This window comes from Adiantum capillus-veneris, chromosome 7 (genome assembly GCF_014529385.1).
Source record: "Adiantum capillus-veneris isolate H3 chromosome 7, ASM1452938v2, whole genome shotgun sequence".
NCBI classification, from domain to species: domain Eukaryota; kingdom Viridiplantae; phylum Streptophyta; class Polypodiopsida; order Polypodiales; family Pteridaceae; genus Adiantum; species Adiantum capillus-veneris.
In genome coordinates this window covers 48,431,622-48,440,852 of record NC_140937.1, presented here as the reverse complement: position 1 = coordinate 48,440,852, position 9,231 = coordinate 48,431,622, and positions in this window count along the sequence as shown.

Sequence of the window (9,231 nt, the reverse complement as noted above, 5' to 3'; positions counted from 1 at the left end):
TGTAGCAAGCTATGGGCAACCCTACTTTGCAAGCCGAAGTTACTCAACAACTTCATGCTTATGGGATTTCTTTTCCTCTCCAAGAGGAGAGAGAGCGTAGGAGGCCTCTTGAAGAGACCCCCAAAAGAAGACTCTCTCCCATACGAGAGGAGGAATCCAAAGAGCAAGAAAGTAACGAGTCTTTAAGTTCCTCCAAAGATGTGGCTCCATGAAGGCGGTGGTCTAAACGATCATGAACTCCTCCCAAGAGGAAACGTTCAACCCACAATCCTTCTCCTCGTCACTCCAAAAGAGAAGAGAGGAAACAAAAGAAGAAAAGGGTAAGAAAGAGGTCACCCTCTTCTCCTTCTTCTTCACCTTCCTCCTCTTCCGACGAAATCTATGGCTATTCTCCTAGAGAATAAAAGAGGGGAGGACATTGTAAATCTTACCCTGCATGGCAAAGGTCACAAAATCTTAAGAAGTTCAAGGAGGGAGGAAAGAGTATCTCTTTTCTCTCCTATTATGGGTCCTTTGGTGCTATCGACAAAGTATTGGCCTTCATCGAGCAATTTGATGCGGCCTTTGGAGACGAGGGATTCATAGAGTCCTCCAAGCTACACCATGTAGCTATGCACTTCCAAAAATCGGTTCATCAATGTTGGGCTAGCCTTCGTGGCAACGGCGAAGCCCTAAAGACATGGAAAACTCTACGAGTTTCCATCATGAAGCAAATCCTTGCAAGCGATGCAAAGGACAAAGTGCTCACCGAATGGTGCAGTTTGAAGCTTCTCTCATGAATCTATCCACAAATATGTAGACAAGTTTTGGGATTTACATCTCAAGTCTACTGTCTTACAAAAGATAGACTTTGCCGAGCAAAAGTAACAATTTTGTGTGGATTACTTGAAGAGATGGCCGAGTACATCAACTCTCAACGGTCTGGTTCTATAACAGAAGTAATCCACCACACCATGGTTGCTTCGCACATCAATTTCCAACAAGGGGCTAGACGGAATGTCAAGCCCATGGAAAACAAAGACAAAAGACAAAAGTGATGCAAAGGGGAAAACAAATGCCCAAAATTCTTCCCAAGGAAATTGCAATAACAATAACAACAACAACAACAACAATCGGTCCAAGGAGAAGGGAGCTTACAAAGGTAAAAATAAACTCTCTCCCAAAGAGCTTGAAGATTCTCTTAAGGACCATAACTGTTTTAAGCATGGGGAGCAAGAGCATGGCTATCGTTCTTGCCCCAAGAGAAATGCTTGCAATGAGACTCCTAGAGCTTCCACCATCGAAGCTCCAAAAGAGGAAGCTCATTGCAAAGGTTCACCTCTCTCCTATGCTTGGGGAAAGGTAAGGGAGCATGATTCCTTCATCTTGTTTGACCCTAGCTCTACTCAGAACTTCATATCAATGGAGTTGGCCACCAAGTTGGGCATTCAAGCTTTCGAGATGGGAGATATTGTAATGGTTGACACTGCTTTCAAGGGACAGCAAGCCTCCGTTACTCCCTTGATTGGGAAGTTGAGGCTTCGTGTCCAAAGCTATGTCAACAAAGAAGACTTTTTCATCTCTCCTCTCCAACATGAGGATGCTATCCTAGGGGCACCATGGTTCAACCGCATGGTTGCCAACCTGAAGTTCCGTGAAAGGAGAATCTACTTCACCTATAGGGGTAAGAGCATGTATGTAGACGCTAGTGAGTTTGGTCGTACTATACCACTCGTGAATTCACCTGCTTTTGACAAATTAATGAAGAGCTCCATTTTTGCGTACATGATTTTTTTCAAAGAATCCCTAAAAGATAGGAATGTAAATGGTAGGAATCAAGAAGAGTTAGGCTTCTCTAATTTTGTAAAGGATTCCAAGATGTGTTCATTGATGATATGCCTATGGACTTACCTCCAAAACGAGGGGATGATGACCATTGCATTGAGCTCCTATCAAAAAGCTCACCGCCTAGCAAGCCTCCTTATCGAGTTTCTTAAGCTCAACAAGAGGAGATCATGAGGCAACTACAATAATTGGTTGACAAAGGGATGGTGAGGCCTAGCTCCTCTTCCTTCTCTTGTCCATTCCTTTTAGTGCAAAAGAAAGATGGTACATACGTATGTGTGTGGACTATCAAACAAGCACTAAACCATATCACTATGAAAAACAAATTTCTCATGCCTCGCGTAGAAGATCTGTTTGATAAGCTACAAGGCTCTATCTACTTCAGTACGATTGACCTTAAAAGTGACTATCATCAAATAAGGATAGTGGATGAAGATATCCTAAAGACCGTGTTTCGCACAACGTTTGGTCTTTATGAATATCTAATCATGCCTTTTGGCTTAACCAATGCATTGGCCATGTTCAATCAATTGATGGAGAAAAATTTTAGAGCATGCCACAAATTCACTGGAGTGTTCTTTGATGATATCATCATCTACTCCAAGTCCTTGGAGCCCCCTTGGAGGAACACAAGCAACATCTCCAAGTGATTTTTCAAGCATTGAGGGAGAACAATCTTTTTCTCAATCAAAAGAAAAGCGAATTTTTCTTTCAAGAGATTCAATACTTAGGTCATATTATCTCTCAAGATGGTATCTGTATGGATCTATCGAAGTTAGAGCTAATAACAACATGGCCTAATCCAAGGAATCTACATGAGCTAAAAAGCTTTATTGGTATGTGTGCATACTATAGACGCTTCATAGCTAAATTTTCTCAAATAGCAGGACCATTACATGACTTAACAAAGAAGAACGTTAAGTATTCATGGACTGCTAAGGAGCAAAATGCTTTTGACAAGCTCAAAGAGAAGCTTACCTCCCAAAGAGTCCTCATGCTTCCCAATCTCTCAAGGCCATTTGAGGTCCAATGTCATGCTTGTGGTGATTGCCTTGGAATGGTCTTGCTTCAAGAAGGGCATGCCATAGCATATGAGAGCCAAAGGCTCAATATGAACGCATCTCAGACATTTATGAGAAAGAGCTTTTAGTTATTCTACATGCCCTAGACACATGGAAGCACTATTTATTGGGGAATCCATTCATTTTATGAACAAACCATCGAAGTCTCACGTACTTCATGACACAAACAAAGGTTTCTGACAAACAAATGAGGTGGACAAATTTTATTTCGCAATTTAGTTTTCATATTTCTCACATTGCAGGTAAGCACAATCAAGTGGCCGATGCACTTTCACAATGACCAAAAGTTATGAGGTGTCTATAGCAACTCACAATGATCTACATTCTATGATAGGTGAGTATGCTATTGACCCTGACTTTAAAGATGTAATTTCAGCCCTTACTTTGGGGAAGAAAGAGGACCCATTCACCTTGCAGGATGGTTATCTTCTGCATGGAAATAGGCTATGTGTTACCCACTGCCTTCGTGAGAAAGTCATGTATGAATCCCATGCTCCTCCCTATGCGGGGCATAGAGGCATCAACCTACTCTCCGAGGAGTAGAAACGTACTTCTATTGGCCTACCATGAAAGCGGACATACAAGAGTATTTCAAAATGTGTGGTATGCCAAAAGACTAAGTATGATAGAGGGAAGCAATTTAGATTACTCCAGCTATTGCCAATCCCAAATTCACCATAGGAGAGTATATCCATGGATTTCATCTTTGGATTATCCAAGTCTATCCATGGGAATATGGACAATAGTTGACAGGTTTATCAAGCAAGCACACTTTATTCCTGTCAAAAAGACTATTAAGGCACACCAAATGGTAAAACTCTTAAATTACAAATTTTCAAACACCATGAATTACCAACCTCCATCGTGTCAGATAGAGATCCTAGAATGACCAGTAATTTTTTGAAAGGTTTCTTTGAAAATCTAGGTATAAGATTGAATTTCTCTTCGGCCTATCACCCACAAACGGATGGCCAAAGTGAGATAGCCAATCTTAAGATACTTGAGCTATTGAAGACTTATATCACCGAAGTAGATCAACGCTCACAATGAGAAAAGTACTTACCTCTTGTAGAGTATGCATACAATAATATTGTACATACTTCTATGGGAAAACCACCTTTTGAAATCATTGAGGGATGACCAAAAAGTCCCTTGCTATTTAAGGTACATGGGAAGATCTTCGATGCCGATGAGTATAGCCGTGACCTACAAGAATCTTTTCAAAAGATTAAGGAGGCTATATCCATCTCTCAACAAAGGCAAAAAATTGTTACTGACAAGCACAAAAGGGCCTTAACATTCAAAGAAAATGATTGGGTCTTACTTGAGTTTCCCAAGGCTCGATTGAGGCAAATGACGGGCAAAAATCCTACGGGCCATCACAAGTATTATGCTAAATTAGCAAAAAGATACTATTGTCCTTTTCAAATCTTAAAGCCCATCAATGTAATGGCTTATCAACTCAAGTTGCCCAACCATTGGCTCATACACAATGCTTTTCATGTGAGCCTACTTAAGCCCTACAAAGGAGAGCCACCAAGTGAACCAATTATTGAAGACCCTCCCGAAATTGAAGACCAAGAAGAGGTGCTACAACCCGAAGCTATCCTTCCGCATGAAGACAAGGTACTAGGACATGGTAAGATTATCCGACGGTATCTTATTATGTTCAGAAATTATCCTTTTGAAGATGCTAGATGGATGCAAGGAATACAGCTTAAGGATAGTATAAACCTTGTTTATGCTTACAATGCTACATTAGAGTAAGCAAACGTACAAATTTCTTTCAAATGACCAATGTTTAACTTTTTTTTAAAAAAATTGTGCACAAGTTTAAATAGTATACATGCTTAGAGGCATGTTTGTGATGACGATGTCTCTCAAGCACCAAGTAGAATTTGTCATTCTACTTGGGACAATGAAATGGACTAAAGAGCAGACATGCTTGCAGCAGCTATGTCTCCCAAGCACCAAATGTATTAGTCATCCATCTTGTAAAAATGTCGTAGGGTAAAAAGGGATTCTCTACCAACTAAGCAAATTGACTAATGACTAAGGCTTTATCTCTTTTACCTCATAGTTGAGGACGACTATGATTTGAAGAAAGAGGCAATGTCGTAAAATCTGATATCTAACCAACCCAAATGATTTTCTCATATTAAACTGATCATTTAATGTGGGAGAATAAACGGGAACAAGGATTAGAATATAGACATGTGCTTATCTATCTCAACGCGGGGCCAATGGTAAAGGGTCCCAAATGAGAGATGGTTTGTCAAATAGCAAAGCTAACCAATGGAGCTTAAAGACCTTAGGGTTAGCTTCATTGAAGACCTCCAAAGGTTAGTGTTAAAAGTCCTTTGACCTTAGGTAAGCTAGAGCTATGCTTGAGGTGGGAACCTGTCCCAAGCTTGAGGTGCTTGTCGTGCCTGATGACTGAGATGCTTGAAGTGCTTGATGATTGAGATGATTGAGGTGCTTGTCATGCTTGAGTTATTAGGATTGTACTTGAGGTGGGAACCCAACCCAAGCTTGAGGGGCTTTAGGGCCAAGCTTATGGTGAGAATTGGGCCCAAGGTTGAGGGGCTTGAGTTGTCACAAAAGTCAATCCAGATCCCTACAAAGAGGGGGCAAGCCATACAAGAAGGGGGAGTGGTTGCTTGACCACTCTGTCTCCCAAAGGACACCCCTTGCTCAAGAGGCAAGTATGACACATGTGAAGCCCCTAGTTAGGTTACCATCAAGGAGTGTCCAAAGCCTATTGGTTAGCCTTCCAAGGGGTCCAATGATAATTTAGTAAGTTTAATTAATTGATTTTGCATTTATCAAGTCCTCTCTCTCTCTAAGGGGAAAGGGGGACACCTGTCCCAAGACTACCCTTGTTGCTTGTAATGCATCCTGCATGTGATTGGCTAGTCTTACAGGGGTCCAATGAGCTTCAAGGTTGAGCTACAAGGGGGGGTCGACCAAAGCAAGAAGGGGGCTAGCTTGGGGGGTATACTCTCGCACACACAGTCACACACACTCTCATTGTGTGAAGTGCAAAGTGCTAGAGCTCCATTTCCTTTTCCAAGCAAATAAAGAAGTTGAGAGTCTACACCAACACTCTTGACTATGGAATGCAAATCCAACCAAGAGCCATGCTTCAATGCTTAAGCTTGCCATCTTCTCCATCTTCATTATTAACCTATTATGTATGCTAGCAAGAAGATTGATGATAAGTGAGGAATTATTTCTTCCTCCTATGGAATGTTTCTTCTTCCTCTTCCCTACCCTCATTCCCCGCTAGATCTCTCCACCTTCGAAGGTGTTTTGGGCCTTGGGACTGAGGCTTGGGATAGTTAATGCTTTCTACAAAGTTTATGTTATGCTCGTGATGTATGAAGCTTTTCATCTTCATTGCATCACCTAGGTCACAAAGAACACAAAGATTGTATTGTACTAAGTCTCTCTTAAATGGAGAACCTATAATACAAATGCCTATTGGAGGGGGGACCCGGCGCCACATGAATCCGGTCCTCAACTATTGTCATGTTCTCTAAACTCTCTCTCTTGCAAAAGTATTGTTCATGCCGAGTTAACTAAGTACCATGGTTACGTTGCTGCCATCAATTAAGTTCACCCCCTGTGCTCACAAAGTAATCTCACAAAAGTGCTTATCTAATTTCCTAATTCCGCTACTCTCAAAGTTCATAGGCCATTTCCATTACAAAAGTCATCCTCGGTGAGATCATGAGTTTCATTCATGCAATTTGATAAATTGTCCTCATCACCTCATACACATAGGTTCACTACGAATTTTACTAGGCATGGGTACTCGTCTTGCTTGAAGAGGTAAGCTTGTGCAATTGGGGAGATGTTTTCTACTGGGTAGGGATTACTCATGGTCAATAGATGTATCAGCCATTCTAACTTCTCAGAATTTTCCGTGCATGCTAGATTAGCTACTAGATCCCATTCAGAGGTAAGTAGACGATAGATCATGCGAAACACTTGAGAAAGGTAAAGATGATACCTTCCAGAAGTGGATGACTTTTTTGAACTAGCCATATCTATACACACATATAGATTTTGGTTAGGCTGTAGCAGTGAATAGCATAAAGAGTGTTTCATTGTGTGTGATGTGACATTGTGAGTTTTGGACTATGGGTCAAATCTTGTATGCTTCATTCTTGTTGCTTAATGGCTCATGTTCCTTTACTTTTTTTTTGTGGTTGTTTGTGTATAAGGCTATTTATAGACATTCCCTAAGTTTTGGAAGTTAAGAGGTCAAGGAGGAGGGAAGCAAGTGAATCATTGATGTGAGTAAGTACTTCCCCCTTCCTTGGGTTGATCATACCTTTTGGAAAATGTCATTATTTTTTCAAACCAATTGTTCCACAATAATAGGTGAGGACTTTGGCCAATAGTTTCCTGCCACCCTAGGTGCTTCATTGAGTTGTAAGGGTGGTAAGGCGCTCTCCCATGAAGTAACTTGAAGTTTTTCTTCAAGCAAAACATTTACAATGGAAGGTGTAGATTCATTTGTGCTTTTGTGGAGATTTACAATTGTACGTGGAGATTGTGTAGAAGCTTTTACATCCACCCTAGGTGCTTCATCAAGTTTTGAGGGTGGTAATGTACTCTCCCATGAACGTGAAAAAATTACAATGGAAGACGTGGATTCGTTTGTGCTTTTCTGGAGATTGATAGTTGCAGGTGAAGATTGTGTAGAAGCTTTTACATCCATATATGAAATACATGAGGAGCTAGAAGCTTCATGTGACCACCCCCCCCCCCCCCCCCCCACCCCCCTCTTGACTAGGTGCAATGGATCATTCTCGCTTTGGAATACAAACTAGCTTCGAAACAAGTGTGGACTACTCCGTGGTCTTTCCCTTCCCGTGGTCCTCAATTGGCTTTGGAGTTACAAGATTTGGCTTACATGGTTCTATAGGCAGCATGAAATAACACAGCTTACATTTAGGTACCCAAATTTTATCACTATCGTCATATTAGCAATAGTCGCTTAGGAACCCAACGCAACAAAACCTTGCATTTCCTTGAGCAAGTGGACAGTTCCTACGAGGCTTCTGTTTTGAATAAGATTGAAGAGTAGAAGGGGTCATAAACAAATCCTTTGGGAGCCATAGATACGTACATTTTAGTGAATCTGGCTGAGTCCTTTGGGTAACACAAATTGTCTTAGCCTTGAAAGTTGAAGCTTTAGAGGGTCATACCATAGGTAAGAATATTCTATCCTCTGTAATCTACGATGTTTCCTTATCGTGTGTTCGCTCAACAGGTAATAGCTCACAGGCCGTTCCTTGAGTGGTAGGGTTGAGAGTCATTTTTTGTGTTGTGATACTCCTAGTCCCCCAATCAATAGTATACTTAGTTGCAAACATCCACTTATGCCCTAGGTATATGTTGCTCTCCATAGCACCAACAAGCATGACCAAAAAATGTGAACTACGCTCCCATTGTCATAGATGAAAGGAGTGTGCATGATTCCAAAGACATCAGTTTTCTTCTTATTGATACCGTTGACTTGGATGGTACTCTTGGATAAAGGTGGTTTCCTTAACCAACACCACACTCCATAGGATAGAAAATCGTGTTGCGTTCCTATGTCCAATAATGCATTATATAGCAGTTTCCCATAGGAGTTATTTAACTCAATTGGGTATTGTAGAGGCGAGTTAGAGTTATTGTCTGTTTCAACTTTGAATGCATGTGTAACTCCAAGATTAGACTTTTGTTGGTGCCTAATACGTTGTTTTCATTCTTGAGCCTCAATTTAATTAGCTTGTCTCTTTTTCAATTCTGTCAATGCCTTGGCTGTCTTCTTTTTATGGATGGCACGTAATTCTTCTTGGCTTAGGGGATCATATTATCCTTTGAATTTAGTCTCATCGAGGAATCCAATGGTTTCAACTCTATCTAGAGACCCTTACTATAGCAATGTGCATAATGCATCAAACCATACAACTTCTGGATTTCCTTGGGTCATAAGTCTCCAAGTACTAGCGAAAGTCTGGTAAGAATCTGGCAAAGCAAAGAACAGTCTGCACAAGGGAACTGTCAGAAATGACTTCGCATGCAAAAATAAGTTGCTCATTGATATTCTTGACACCAGCAAGGAAAGTTTCCATATCATCTTCCTCATGCATAATCGTTGACTCCAGCTCTTTACATAGCAATGTAATTTTTACCTCATCGCGACTTGCATAAAGACAAGCCAGAATATCCTAATCATGTTTTGCATATTTCTTCAAATGAATGTGAGGAGTAATAGTGCTCTTCACAGACAATGCAATCAATGCATGAGCCTGTGCATCTTTTA